This window comes from Tursiops truncatus, chromosome 5 (genome assembly GCF_011762595.2).
Source record: "Tursiops truncatus isolate mTurTru1 chromosome 5, mTurTru1.mat.Y, whole genome shotgun sequence".
NCBI lineage: Eukaryota > Metazoa > Chordata > Mammalia > Artiodactyla > Delphinidae > Tursiops > Tursiops truncatus.
In genome coordinates this window covers 112,334,124-112,350,790 of record NC_047038.1, presented here as the reverse complement: position 1 = coordinate 112,350,790, position 16,667 = coordinate 112,334,124, and the positions used below count along the sequence as shown (strand labels likewise).

Sequence of the window (16,667 nt, the reverse complement as noted above, 5' to 3'; positions counted from 1 at the left end):
GCATACTGTAGCTATTCTCTTACATGTACTTTTGTATGTATTTGATTACTACAGTGTAAGCCCTCTGAGAGCAGGATCTGTGCCCAGAGACATCTTGGCCTCCCAGAAGCTACACTGAATCCATTACCTCTAAAGTACTCAATAACAAGTGACCTTTTCTAATGAGAAGAACAATTGTGTATAAGAATATGGATGAATAAATATTTATTTGAGTGTATATACATACTCTCCAATAAGTTCTTTCACAAGTCCACCAAGCACATAAAAATTCCACTGGTAAAAATTATATATATATGAATTATATGTTACCTTAAAAAATACTTTTCCAAACTACATATTTTTTTCTAAAATTCTAAGTTCCTAAAAAGTGAGCTATATTATCCAAATATTCCCCAAATAGACTTTTCTTTGAAAATGAATTATTAGGTCTACTTAAGAATTTACTTTGTCTTAATTCCTTTGTTTTCATCTCCCTCCAGTTCTGGAAGAGATATCTATTTCTTCCTACTCCCTAGAGACTATAACTTGGACAAACTTAGAGTATAGCTCAGACAAATGAAAATTTGGTTAATAGTTGCCATGGTTGAGACTTAAATAACTTTTTGATAAATTACTACCACTTATTAAATGTTCTGACTGGCCTGATTATATTATAGGATTTCCTTGAATAGAGACAGTCTTTGCCTAACTAATAGCATAGAATCTATATCAAAATTATAATTCAAAATACCAAATAGAGGTGGTAAAAATATCAAAAAAAAAAAAAAAGAAGAAGAAAACCAGCAAAGGTTGGTAATTTACAGTGAAGAGCTTAGGCTTGTGACTAGTCAGAAGCTCTAAAAGAATAAATGGGAAAAATAAGAAGAATGTAGTATGACTATCATAAAGCTAAATTTATTCAAGGATGTCTGAAATACATCCTTTCAGGTTTTATGTTTAAATGTCCATTCTTGGGGCTTCCCTGGTGGCGCAGCGGTTGAGAGTCCATCTGCCGATGCAGGGGACCCGGGTTCATGCCCCGGTCCGGGAAGATCCCACATGCCGCGCAGCGGCTGCGTCCGTGAGCCATGGCCGCTGAGCCTGCGCGTCCGGAGCCTGTGCTCCGCAACGAGAGAGGCCATAACAGTGAGAGGCCCGCATACGGCAAAAAAAAAAAAAAAAAAAGTCCATTCTTCCATGGATTGAAAATGATAATAAATGGTAGTTCTTATTTGGCAAAATAAAGAATTAAAGACACTGGGCACTCCCAAAAATTTCTTTTGAAATTTTACTGATCAAGAAATCCAAATGTTCGAAAATCACTGACCTCATTAAACTACCAGGTAAGAAAGACCAGTCTTATTGAGTATGATCTTTCAAATGTACAAAGGTAAAGCAGATTTTAAAAAATTCTAAGAATCCCATGAGAACAGTTGTTAAATGCAGAGGAAGGCACACAAATTAAAAATAAAATCATATTCAGACTTTGAAAATGGATTGACTTTCAGGCCCCTCTAGCTACAACATTGTACTATTTTCCAAAGGATATCTCTTACGCATTTATTTTCCTGGCACTGTCAGCATTTCTGAATGAGCTTTATTAATTTATCAAAATAGCAAAGTGTTGGAAAAAGAAAGAAATCTACCATTACAAGTCAAAATTATGAAAATTATAATATAACCATTTAAAAATGTTTTGGCTGTGCACTGGAGTTTTTTCCAATACTCCAAAGTAAACAGTCCTCTCAGTAACTGTAGGAGAATTGCAAATGAAATTCATGAGCACTTGTTAATAAGCAGAGTAGTTAAGTGCTGGATACATAACCAACAATTATCTTAACAACAACAAAATCCCTGTTGATCGACTTCAAATTCATTAAAGAAGATCGGAATAGTAAGTTGGACTATATCTGAAATACATATACAAAATGAAGACATATAAAGATATCAGACACCAAATTATATTAAAATAGATAATGCAAACTATCTTGTCAATTAAACATCTCTTCAGTGTTGTCCAATAGAACTTTCTGCAACGATGAAAATGTTCAGCATCCTGCACTGTTCATTACAGTAACCAGCAGTCACTGTGGTTACTGAATCCCTGAAATGTGTGACTGGGGAACTGAATGTTTAATTTTGTTTAATTTTAACTAATTAAATTTTAAATAGCCACATGTAGCTTGTAGCTAACTTATCGGTCAGTTTAACCATAGATGATACAAAATGGGATTTTATATTTGTATTTCTTCCCTCTTTGAACTTGAAAATAAAGGAAATGCCTTTACAGCAAAGACATGCAAAATCACTTTAAAACATTAGAATTGTTTCAATGTCAGCAAGATTTCACTTTAAGGTATGGTAAGTCTATAAAAAGGGAAACTAGTCAGCAATGAAGGCAGTGAAAGTACCTTGAAGTAATTTTTAAGAACACCTACCTAAGCACCATCTAGGAAAGAAGATCCCTGATCCAAATGATGGACCTGTTTCCAAGGGCAACATAACCCTCGTTGTGGAGCCAGACACATTCACTTACAACAGCCTGATAGAATCAAACTTGGGAATTATCTCCCTATCTCTCCTTCCTCTAATTCCAGTCCCACCAAGTAAACTTCCCTTTTTTTTTTTTTAAGTAAAATTCTTATTAAAATACCTTCTCGTGTGAATTTAGCCATGAGGAGAGAAGGCATCAACCCAAGTGTCTAAGAGCTTCTCATAATTATCTTTCCCACTCTCAACTAATAAATTGGCAATCTGCTTGAAATATCATTATCTATGAGTATGATTAATGTGAGTCCATCCCTGTGAGCTGGAGACACAAAATCAGTTTCTGAAACAGGACCACAGTAAATGTACAAAGTATGTGTCCCTTAGAGCTCTGGCAATGAGGAGCTCAGTATCTTAAAAGTGGATGATTCAAATAGACAAAGAAAAAAACAATAAGGTTACTGGAAATGATTCTGCTTAAGGGTGACATCATGCCAAGAAAAGGCTTAACCCAAGAAAAGAGGTCTCAGATCTTTGAAGCAACAAGAGTGATTTCCAGCAGAGAAAGAAAAACTTCCTTTAAGACTATATGGCACCCAACTTCTTAAAGGAGAAAAACTTCCCCTTCTAGTTTGTTTGTATTTTTATAACACATATCAAAACATATATGTTAGGTGACTCACTGCATATAGTTCCCATATAGAAATGAAAGGCTAACAACATCTAGGAAATCTAAGACAGCGATGCACAATGCTACTTTAGATTTCCACTAGTTTATGATATTTTTGTCACTAGAAAACGCTTAGTGATTGTGGCATCAGGTTGATAGAATTGGGGGAAAAAAGCCAGACATAATGGAAGATTCGTTTCAAGACTAAAGATTGTTGAGATTACTCCTTAGGGAGATCTTGATGCTACTTTTCAAATATATCTTGAAGCTTCATACAAAAAAAAAAAAAAAGCACTCTAAGAGGAAGCATTCTTCCTAATGTAGGTATTTTCTACTGTTACACATTTAAGCCTTTTTTTAAGACCACTTGTCTGCACTGGTGGGAGTTCTTATTCAATTTTTTTTAAGAGTTGGAAATTTAACCTTTTGACTTCAACAGTTGTTTAGCTTGAAACTACATGAGATATGGATCCAAAATTCTATAGAGACATTTAATGATACAGAATCAGGATTCAACCATCTTTGAGGGAAAATATCTATGAATTAAAGGGCAAAAGGCAGGAAGCCTCCACATACATTTCTCTAATATTTTCCATTATTTCTACTCATTTTTTCCTCTTTAGCTTAAAGAAGTAGAAGTAAATGAAGAAAAAAAAAAGTAACATGTAAGTCTACTTTCTGTGGTGGGGGGGCAGTAAAGAAGAAATAACCTTTCCTATTGCTTTAGTTATTGAAAAAGATTGAAAAGCTGTCCTGCTCCAAATTTGTATACCTCAGCAGTTACTGATCAGGAATTCTGAATGGCTTATTAGGCTGCTATAACAAATATAAATGGCACAAAGGTATTTTTTAGGTTATCATAAGAAAATGCAACCAACTCTTCCGTGAAAAAAATCATGTCTGATTAACTCTACGTCTCTTCCTTTAGTATCTTAAAATTCTCTCTTCTTTACTCCATTATATAGAAGGTATTTCTCACTCTCCAAAGCTCTGCTAGCTAAAGTCACATCTTCATTATTTTCTATATCTCACTTAACAAATTTTAACCTCTGACAAGATAATAAGACCAACATCAAAGCAATATTCTGAATCATGAACCTACCAAACTCAAGTGCAGACGGCTGTAACATGATGCTTCTAAAGAAGGAACTGCATTAGCTTTCATTTGCTGTCATATCATATTGCAAGTTCAAGCTATCTGCCTCCTCATTATCACCTTGGCTTTTCTTTCTTTCTTTCTTTTTCTTTTTTTGGTCATTTCTATTTCCTAAGTACTTCTAATGCCTCTCAGTCATGGATTTGACCTCGTTTTTATACACCATTGAACTGGTTCTTCTATTTTTCAGACTTACTTTCATTTTTACTTCTTCTCTAGGATACTGTACAATTTCTTTTTCACCAGTGTCTAGAAATTTGGCTCTCATTTGTCAATTTAATTATATATTTCACAAGTTGTGAAAGGTTAAACTTTAACAATATAATCCTTTCCTGAACACCAACAGTGCAACAATTCTTTAAAATGAACTCACTTATTATAGCCCCTTATCTACAAATATCCAGCTCTTTATAAATATATATGTAATAATCAAACTTGTAGCAATTTTTCATGGAAAACTTTCTGATAGTTAAGATAAATTATTTGAATCATAATAGCATATGGGTTGGTAATCTATTACATAGAGATGATCTGCCCTAATCTACTCACAGCGAGTTATTATAAGAAAATCTTACAAATCACCCAATATCAAATTTAGATGTGGGAATGAGTTTGCATCCTCATTCCAAATCAATACCGTGAATATAAAACAATACGAATTTCTATGGCTATAGCATTTCTTTTTGTCTTTTTTTAAAGCATATGTTTTATTGAAACTAAAAGTTTATGATTTAAAATCTCTTTAACATAAGTAAGAAGAATTTGGTGGATAACCAATTAAAGTAATATTGGGATTTTTGTCAAACTAATTTAACATCTAATTAGCATGCATTTTAAGTGCACATTATACATAAGATATTTTACAACCTTAGATACATGAAGAAGAGAGGTTAAAATAACATTCACTGAACGTACTTCTTCATTTAACAAATATTTTTTGTGTGCTGACCATGTGCCAGATACTACATGTGCTGTGCATAGTGCAGTGAACCAAACCACCCAGAAGAAAAATACCCACCTTCATTGAGCATTTATTGCAATAAGGAGAGACAGACAATAAAAATAATAAATATATAATGTTAGAAGCTAAGTATTTTAGAATAAAATAATAAGAGCAGGATCACAGAAGAAGCCAGAGGTGGGAGACAAGATCAGAATTTTAAGCTAACTATATCAAGCAGTTGCAATCTAGATGGAAAGTCATCCCAAGAGCTAAATAACCATAAAAGAAAAGCTGGAGAACTTGCTTGAAGGGGCATACAGGCTTTTGAGAGATGGATAGGATATGGAAAGGATGGGTATAGTATAAGCAAAGAGGTGGGAGCCCCAAGTGTTGGAGGAAAGGGAGGAAAGAGTAAATCAACAGTTAAAATGTGAATGTAAGAAGGATGCCGGAGAGAGAGGGGATGGGGTTGCACTGAGAAGACTCCAGAATGGCCAGCTGGGTGGTGGGCAATAAAGAGCCACTGAAGGCATTAAGGCATAGGAGTAACATATGAAAGTAGTATGTGAAGATAGTTTATCTTACAATAACAATAGGATGGTGAGAAAGAATATAGGACGCACCACTTTGGTTCTTGAGAATAACCAAATGCACAATAATGTTAATAAACATTATCCTTCCTAAATAAATGGATAAAAAGAATATCACAAGCTTTCAAGTGAAAACGTAGGAACACTTTAGAAAATAACTACTTTTAAGAGAGTTGCCTGAATAATGAAAAACTAAACCACAAATACTGACCACTAGACCAAGCACTGTTACAGTAAAACTATAAACACAGTGGAAATTTTTAATTTAATTACTCTACTTATTAGAAACATCACAGAAAAAGCTACCCAGGAAAAGTAAACACGTATGTGGTTCTGTCAAAAGAGAAAGAAAATGTACAAACTGCATACTCGGAGTACAACCATCAATGGACATGTAAAATATGAATCAATGTTCATCTCATGAGCCTGGAGAGCTGTGATGCTTTGACTTTAATTTCCAAGATACCATGTTCTCATCATGAAAATTTTCTTTCCCCTGACCAGTACAGTTTGTTCAATTATAAAATTTAAAATCAAATTGATCAGGGTTTTTTAAATCATATTTTATCTTTTAAAAGTCCTCTATTATTTGAAACTCTGCAACTAAGAGAGCTATTCACCTTACTCAACAATCCTCCAAGTAGAAACATTTTACTGTTAGTTTGTGTGAATATTTGCAAATTAAATTGATAGAGATCAAAAGGAGGTTTCTATAATTTTCAATCACTATTCTATGTACATCTCCATTTTATACTTCAAATGAATACTTTTATCTTAGGTAATTATATTAATGTCATGGGTAATATCCTAAGATAGAGAAACCATTTTTAACAGTCTTGAATACTGATCTAATTATTTTCAGGGACAAGCATATATGTCACTATGTAGATATGACAGTATCACTACAAAGATGGACTTACATGAAAAGAAAACAAAAAACAACAGTAGGGCCACAGCAGCAACAGAAATTGACTTCTTTAACCAATGATACCTTAATCAGGTGAAGTACTTTCAAACTGTTATTTGTATTTGTTAACTCCTGTATGACAGGCTTTACTTTTAAGCATACACTATGTATGCATTTTGTCTATAAAGCTAAAAGAAAATACATGTGAAATTTTATCTGATACTGTGATTAGGGAAAGGCTTTATCAGTATAAAGACTATGGAAAAATCCATAAAGGGAAAGATGGATACATTTGACAGACATAAAAACTTTAAACTTCTACAACTATATGCAAAATAATGAATCCCAACTCATATAAGGCATCATGTACAAACATTAATTCAAAATGGATCACAGACTTAAATATAAAAACAAAAACTATAAAACATCTAGAAGAAAACATAAAGAATTTTGTGATTTTGGATTAAACAAGAATTTCTTAGAGGACACAAAAACCAAGAGCCATAAAAGAAAAAAAAAATGGATTTAATCAAAATTTAAAACTTCTGCTCTTCAAAAGACACCATTAAGAAAATGAGAAGACAAGCCACAGACTGGGAGAAAACACTTGCAAAATACATATCTGATAAATGACTGGTGTTCACACATATTTAGAAATTCACAATCCAATTATAAGAAAACAACCCCATTAAAAAATAGACAAGAGATTTGAACAGACACCCCCAAGAAGATACACAGGTGGCAAATAAGCACAAAAAAAGATGTCCAACATCATTCGCCATTAGGGAACTAGAAGTTAAAGCTATGATGATGTATCGCTAAACACCTATTAGAATGGCTAAAATAAAAGGTACTGCTAAAATCTAGGGCTGGCCAGGATATAGAGCAACTAGATTCCTCAAACATTCCTGATAGAAATGTTAAAAGGTACAACCACTTTGGAAAACAATTTGGTGATTTCATATGATATTAAACATATGCAGGTGTCCCTCAGTATCTGCAGGGAATTGGTTCTAGGAACCCCACAGATGCTAAGCTCCACAGACACTCAAGTCCCTTATATAAAATAATGTAGTATTTGCATATAACCTATGCACATCCTCCCAAATACTTTAAATCATCTCTAGATTACATATAATACCTGATACAAGGTAAATGCTATGTAAATAGTTGCAGCAAGTTCAAGTTTTCCTTTTTGGAACTTCCTGGAATCTTTTTTTTTTTTTCCCTGAATATTTTTGAGCTCAGCTGGTTGAATTCTTGGATGTGGAACCCAAGGATACAGAGGACTGACTATACTACAATTAAAATAGCTTTAAAAAAGTTAATTTTTAACACAATGTTCCCACAGAATAAGTTATATACCGTAAGGTACTTTTCTAAGTCAGCTTTTGATATACTTACAAACTGAATCTAGTATCTGATAAGCTGCTTTTTAAAAACATCTATATTGGCAGACACATGAACTTAAAATTCAGTTTTCTTTGGAATTTCAATAAAAATGAAAGAGTTTTATTTTAATAATTGGAGATGCTAATCTTCTGCTTTATTTGAAGTTATATAGTCAGAATAAGTGGTCCTCAAACTCTGTGAGAGCAAATCATCATTTAGGGGTAATCAAGAATCAGGTTGCCTGGGTAATCACACTGTGAAAAATGACATTTAAAATCCAGGAATTTTATATGCCTTGAAGCCAAGACCTCATATACATATATATATATATATATATATATATATGTGTGTGTGTGTGTGTATATATATATATATATATGTGTGTGTGTGTATATATATATATATATATGTAAAATTTAGTTAGTTAGCTCTAAAACCTAGCCCAGAGCCTAGCACATAGTAGGCTACTTCCTAGCAGGAAGTCCATAAATGTTTAATTAATAAAATTGATATAAGGGGAAACAATGACACACAATGAATTGAGCTAAAAAAAAAAGGTTGATTTCTTAATTTCAAACTACAGTCTGCCATTTCCAATAACACAGACCATTGTTTTTTAGAAGTGCTAAGTGTTTACTTGAAAACCTGAGTCCGCAATGGAGTTTAGATGTCTAACTTTGCTTTCTTCCTAAAGACCAGTAATTAAAGGGAAGGTTCTTTCTGGTTGGTAGAATCCACAAGTTTAAACAGTTTATGCATGCTCAGATGCCCTCCTGCTTCTTTCCCATGCCCAGATATATTTTGGAATGGCAATTCGGTCTGAATCAATGAGGTATATTGAGAATGAAAATGATTACCTCCTCCCTTCCCCCCCGCCATGGGACTTGATATTCTCACCTTAAGAATCACTAATGCAGATGAAGACATGAAACTTAATTGTTTGGCTCACCACACTATTATCCCCAGATCCCCCAAATATTAGCTTAATAACTGGGTTAATCATGGTAAATTTTTAGTTTGGAGAAACGAGAACTATCTAACACATTATCATCATTTAGCAGCTAGTGGGTATCTCCTACTAAAGGCCATAGACTAAGCAATTCTGTAGTTAGGTTGGATTCAAATTAAGGAAATAGTCTTGCTTTTAACCAACTACTAGGATTGTGTTTCTTAGGAGGCCCTTTACAAATATGCTGTGCCCCGCCCCCCAAATTTATATTTATTTATTTTTACCTAAATCGGTACAGGAGCAAGTACTTTTCCAGTTTGGGAATGATGACATTTTAAAAATTAATAAAAATAGAAATGAAAGTACGTGGCATATGTTAAAGGGTAATAAAATAATTTCAGTCAATTGACTAGTTCTACACCAGTAGATTTCTTTAAATGGTAATGAAATCATTGCTTTTAAAAAAAATCCATCATTATTAAAATAAAAAAAAAAAGTTGCCTCAGCCTCCACCAAAATTAGATTTGTAAGTTGCTGGTCATTCCTATAATTAAATCTATGTCACAAATTTGCAAGAAAAATGGTCACTGTGACTAATGCATTTACTTGCTACACAAGTCCTGTCAGACGGCATAGAGCATTATGCTGCTATAATGGAGTAGGTAAGGATTCTATACATTTTCATGAAGTAACGAAGACCATTTTTTTATTTACGGTGACTGTACTTCAGATAAGAATTTGTCTGAGAAATGAATCCAAATGCAACTATCACGGGGTTTTCCTTACTAAAGCGATATTGCATACTTTTACGTCTACAAACATGTTTGGCACACATGCATACTGCTTTTCTGGACAAGCGTTAGGTAGAATATATTCTAATGAAAGAAACACGAATATATTCATGTTGCCAGAGTCCCTGATTCTGGGGGTTTCCTCATTTGACCTCCCAAAATGGTTTTAATTCACCTCTTTGCTGAAATGATTTGAGAAATGACCCTAGGGGACAGTGCTTCCCAGAGCCTAAGAACGTGAAGCCCAAAGTGGAAGTCAAAGCAAACGACACAGAGACAGAGAATTTGTAATAAAACTTACTCTCTTTACAAAAAATCTTTTTCAATCCTTCAGATTGCAGGAAGAGACAGTTCTTGGTTAGGTACTGACGCTAATTCCACTTCTTATCAAAAGGAGGGTAGGCATGGACTCAGAGCCTTGTGTAGGCAGCAGAGTACAAATTAATGATAGCTTTTTCCTATTTGATTTAACTTCAGTTACCTTCTCTTCATGACAAGATTGGTTTTTATTTGACGTGCTGATGTAGAGTTTCACTTTAAAATAAAGTTAAATTTTAAAAGTGAGTTTTATTTAACTTAATAATACAAATAATATGTTGACATGGCAAAAGTCATAAAGGTGCCTGAAATTTGGAAGACACTGCCTTCAAGGCAATTCCTGTCCTCTTAATTCTTTTACTGTTACTTATTTTTTTCACATATTTATGTATTGTGCATTTGCTTCAGTATCTGGAAAAGTGCCTTGAATCTAATTGACTCTGAGTACATGTGTGTTAATTTTATATGCTATTTTCCTATTTTGTGCCATACTGCTAATTGACCCAATGGCATTTTTTAAAGAGGAAGTAGTCTGTTCTCAGCAATCCAGCTTTCATGGTGTCCATCTGCCCAAAGAGGTGAACAAATGAAAGGCATAGAATGATGATGGATTCTGCTTTATAAAGGTAGAAACCAGCTTCCTTTTGTCCAAACATAGTTCATAAGTTACTTTAAAGCCCAGGATGATATTTAAAATCCTGGTTTTATTGAGTCCTTAGCAATAAAAGGATAAATGTAAGAAATGACATCCTGTAAGATAGTACTGAATATTGCTCAAAACTTCAGTTGTTTTTTCTGGTGTTTAAGCTTAATGAAAATAAAAACCTGTATTTTAAACAAGTCATGAACTTTTGAGGGGAAACAAAGATCTCAACTGAATAATACAGGTTGGTTAAGATTTTAAACAAATTAAGGAAAAAAATTGGCATAGTTTTCAGTATTGCACAAAATGAGTATTCCGTAAACAAACTGAATTAAAAACTGACATCCTAGATTTAGATGAAAGGAAACCCAAATTAACAATTAAGCCTTGTATGGTACCACCCTTAACCTTCTTCGTTAATATTTGAGATTCTTGATCTGATTTTTTTTTTTTTTTGGCGGTACGCGGGCCTCTCACTCCTGTGGCCTCTCCCGTTGTGGAGCACAGGCTCCGGACGCGCAGGCTCAGCGGCCATGGCTCACGGGCCCAGCCGCTCCGCGGCATGTGGGATCTTCCCGGACCGGGGCACGAACCCGCGTCCCCTGCATCGGCAGGTGGACTCCCAACCACTGCGCCACCAGGGAAGCCCTCTTGATCTGATTTTTAAAAAGCAGTGTTGCACAGCAATCAAACAAGTTACAAAGTTAATGTGCTTCCTCTCTAACCGTTCTGAGTATGGCTGAGCACATTTTTGTATTTACAAGAAAGGAAGAATAAAGTGCTAAACATATATCCCAAGTTATTAAAACATGGCATTTGTGTTTGAGACTTCTTTTATTTCAGCAACTATTTTCTTTCAGCATCAGGTAACTATTAAATCTTTCCACAAAGATGGGTAGTAATGGAGGATCAGCCAAAGCAAAGAAGGAAGACAGAACAGGTAAGGGAAGAAAAATATGTGCTGGCTAGTTCTTCAGCTCAAGGTAAGGAGTTTCTTTTAACCCTTGGTCTGGCATAAAAAAAAATAAAATTATTCATCTTAGAATAGCTTCTGCTGGTTCTGGAAATGACTATTTTAAAGGAGAATTATGTAGAATAAACCCATTTCTTGATACTTTAAATGACGAGATTTAGAAAGTAAACAGTGACTCTTAAAGATCTTTTTTAGACTAGGTGTTATCAATTCACAAAAATGATTTACCTTTGCTTAGAATTCTTTGCTACTGTTTCAGAACTCCTTACATTTATGTTGCCACGAATTACTATAATGCTGTATAACATAGTTATTCGAAACTCAATTTGACAGATCGACTTTGTCACTCACTAGGGTTTCCCTTTAAGATTAGGAGCTACCAAAAATAATAAAATAGGCTAAGGAATCTAAAAAGAAAAAATTCTACTTTTTCCTTTTAAACTTTAACATATAATTCTTGAGAACATGGAAACACTGACATTTAGCCTCCAAACCAAAAATGCTCAGGGTCTAACAAATCATGTGATCAATTTTTTTTCAACATAGTTGAATCTTTTTAAGTTAAAGAAATGATTTTTCAATTGGAATTTTTCAAAAAGTTGCCAATATCTAAATCTATTTTTAAAAACTCTTTCATTTGATGAGGAAGCAACATATGAAATGGTTGAACTTGAAATACATGGTTTTGCATAGAAAAAATAGATATACATATAAATTTTGATAACATTTTCGTTATTCAGGGTGGTTGACTATCAAATTTTATTAAAATTTCATCGAGGGAAATCTCAAAACACTTATTATGCTCCACAATTATTATAAACCAAACAATTTAAATGAGAGGAGGAGATAATAACATTAACTTCTTAACTTAAAGCAATCCTCTGTGGCATAATTTTAAAATATTTTCTTGGCCTGAAATTTATGTAAATTGAATTCATCTATCATTAGTTATTATCAGCGTAGCTACATTAAAAAAAGTTTTCTGTGACAATTAGTTCTTAAAAACACTGTTTTAATTAGACCTGGGACATTATTAAACTAGCTAATAAATATGTACAGTAGTTTACTTGGTACACCCAGATGTCTGAAAACCAACAAGAATGCCCAAATAGTTCATTCTTCAAAAATTCTTCAGTAAAAGGCCTTCATTCAAAGTTTTAATGTAATCCAAAATAAATAGCCTTTTCACACTCTATGCTTTAAATACAAAAGAAATGGTCACTCATAACCAGAGAATAAGCATTGAATCAGTGTATCTTAGAATTATAGGGCTTAGCCACAGATAACCAATTTCTTCATTTTATGAATGTCCATGGTCATGCACAAAAAATTCATGGTAGAACTTGGACAAAACCTAGACCAGTTATTTCTACTACATCATTCAAGCATTTTTTATAGATTATCCCATTTAATCCTTACCTCAACTGTATAGTTTAGGTACTATCATTACCCCATTTTATATATATGGAAGGTTTTGTGGTTAGAATAGTATTCAGTCAAGTAAGGATTTAAACCCAGTCTGACTCTAGAAACCATCCTACTACCAATAATCCTAAATTTTAAGGATAGGTGAATATTTTTCATTTATAAAGAAAATTTAAAAAAAAAAACCTCTTAACAAGTACCACCCTTTAGGAATAACAAAATAAAACATGAAGGTTATAGTTTGGAATTTTCCTCCTCTAAAATAAGTCCTTTTACCCAAGTCCAACTCAAGCACCAACTTCTCCCTGAAGCCTTCTCATATCATTCAACTAAGCTTAACCTCTTTCTTCAAACCCTTGACAAATGCTATACACTGCTCTTTTGCACAAAGCACTAGCTGCCTCTTATACATTCTCTTCTTCCTTAGTTACAGAAATTCAGTTTGTAGCTCTTACCAATTTGCCACATGTCCCAGCCTCTCCAGTGGCTGGGTAGGATGATATGACTAAGTTCTGCAATAAGATATTACTGCAAGTATGGTGTTGGAGTTCCAGGAATGCTGTTTAAAGAAAGCAGACTTAGCTTTTAGGGGAGCTCTTTTGTGCTTTCCCAAGGTATCCAATGGATACCTTGCTATCCATTTGGACCATAAGGTAACACTGATGAAGGCAGCTGTGTGCTGTGGATGGTGCAGGAGAAAGACGGTTGTCTCCGTACACAATGAGACCATGAAGCTCCCATGACAGCCTCCTTCCAGATTTTACATAATAGAGAAATAAACATTTACCTTTGTCCAAGCCACTATTTTTTTTTTTCCTGGTAAATAAGCTGAGCCTAATTCTAACTGATTTAGTTCAGACTTGCACATAGTTCATAATCCAAGGTTTGTTGTAACTATGGTGGAGAGGGAAGAAAAAGGAATAGAGTTCTTTCCCTTACAACACTGGAGCAAAACATCTCCAATCATAATTTTTATTCTCAACCCCTTCTGGTAATTTTCAGCTTTGGGAAAGAAAAAGGAGGGAAAGGAAGGGGAAAGGGAAAAAGTGGAAGACGCTTCTGCCTCTCTGCCACTGTTCATGCCTTTTTCCTCTCCTCTCTTCTTGACTAGCTAAGTCCTATCACACTTCAAGGCCCAACAGCGAAATTGTTTCTGTCCGACCTTTCAACCCAGAGTTCATATCTGATAATCATACATCACCTAGTAACATCTTTTGTTTGATTTGTTAGCTTTTACATTGTATTTCTTTTTCTATGTGTTATCTCCACAGCAGAGTGGGACCATGTTGTATTTTTTTGCACCTCTACAGCTATTAGAAAACCACCTCTGTGTGCAGGAAATCAATAAATACTTTCGATTGACTCATTAATGTAAGAAAAAAAGGTGAAGAGAGGAAAAAGGGCAAAAGACTAAGGAGTGAGAATGCATAACGTTTTAAAAGTGAAAGGGCATAACAAAAATCTGAAAGAATCCCTAGAACAAGTTTTACTTCACTGGATCTTATCAAAGAATTGGGCCTGGTAGAACAAATAACATGATACATTTATTGTTCATACAGTCAGTCAGTGCAAAGCTCAAACTGTACTTAGTGAGCTTGTCCTCCAACTAAAGGACTGTATTTTGCTTTAGTTACTCAGACAATTGCCTCAAAGTTATTTTCTCAATTACACCAGACATTTTAAAGAGTAGGAGATCCAGTTTAGGTAACCACGTTTCGACAGTGGATATATACAAATCCAAACCATGTAAAAAAACTGGCTTACAGCAAGAACGTATCTTACAGATACTATTTTGTCAATTGTGACAACATATAGAAAATAATACTTGGATATGTGAAATAATGACAAGAAAATATCACTGAGTCTAAAATAAGTAGCTCAAGAGATCATTTGCATTAAATGGACTCTATTACCTCTCTTCTAAAACCCAATAATAATAATACACCATCGGGAATAATATTACTACTTCTTTAAAAATAAGATAGAATCTAAGCATGTATTTTGCAGAAGCTACATCATTAAAAGCTCTGTAACATTGGGACATTAAAAGCTATATAGGACTGTACAGAATTAACACTATGTAACAATATGTTTTAAAGCTTCAAGTACATTTAAATACATACAATAATAAGTGACATAAAGAGCATTTTAAACAGAAGTAATTGATATTTTGCCTAGACTCATGAACCAGCTTATATACCTCACTGATTTCATTCTCAATTTTTTGTAAATCACTGTAACCACATATCTGTTAATGAGTTATATATCTAAAAATACAATATTCTAATTTGTTTTCATCAATTTAGCAAAGTTTTAGGGAAGGTATAAATAAAATATTCAGTTGACAGAAAACTCAGTTTCTTTCTCATTCTTTCATAACACAAACCAAGTCTTTGTTTATATCATCTGTTTAAAAGATAATGATTAAAAAATGCTAAAATAGTATTGTCCTTATAATTATATTGGTTCCACTTACGAAAGATGAACTATTTTTAATCTTTTTATATACAATTGATAGTTCACATGTCAAAAAATATTGTATTTTCTTGCAAATTACTCATTAGTTATTTCCTCATTTCAAATTTTTTTTCACATAGATTTCTCAGAAGTATCTAAGACAGTAGCTTCTTTAAAAGTGAAATGTACAAAATAAATGACATGTCAACAAGTAAATTAGCATTCCCTTTCTGACCAGCTGGGTCATGTTTCCTTTTTCAAAATCCTCAGTCCCATGACACAAAATAATAATAATCTAAAAGACCTCATTAAATGATCAATATATTGACATACCTCTATAAGGAGACACATAGTGTTTTAATTGATTCCTTGAATCCATTAAATGGAATATTAAACCCAAGCCTCCAAATTATATTATAAGAGAATATTTCCTTTATTTATTAATTTTCTTTAGGGTATGGATAATGGCATATGACAGGATTCAAGAACTTTTATATTTAACCAAATAGTAAAAAAAAGTCCAATTTTCACTAAATATTTCATACAATCATCACAACAAAAGTTATAAAAGATAAATTAAACCATGTTTACTTACCAAAAAACTTCCAAAGGCCGAATTAAATATTGCAGCTGCCTATAGAGAGAATAAATGGGGGGAAAAAAACTCACTGAAAGTAAACAGGAAAAGGAAAAGCAAAGACTATCATTCTCCCATCCCCCACTATTCAAAAACCTTAAAACACTGACTCTGTAAAGCAAAGTTAGTCACTGCTTACAAAAATTGCCAGTAGCCTGTAGTTTACTAAGATAGATGAGCTACAGCTTAGGAATTCATAAATAATGGGTCTCAAAAGCAAGGAGAAAAGGCTTGCCATAAGATGCTTTGAACCTATACGACAGTACTGAAGAATCATCCCCAACAGCAAATTGAAACCTTGTTGTTATTGATTTTGCTACTAAACTTAAAACAATCAGAGGTTGATTTGT

At 33.6% G+C, this 16,667-nt stretch overlaps 1 protein-coding gene across 1 annotated transcript in view; it reads right to left on the bottom strand.

The window, feature by feature from the left end:
• Positions 1-16,310, bottom strand: part of SLC10A7 (solute carrier family 10 member 7) — a 171,411-nt gene extending 155,101 nt beyond the window's left edge. The window contains exon 1 of the mRNA XM_033857320.2: positions 16,276-16,310. The gene's annotated coding sequence lies outside the window, so the exon portion shown is untranslated. The remainder of the gene's footprint in view (positions 1-16,275) is intronic.
• Between the last annotated feature and the right edge of the window lie 357 nt (positions 16,311-16,667).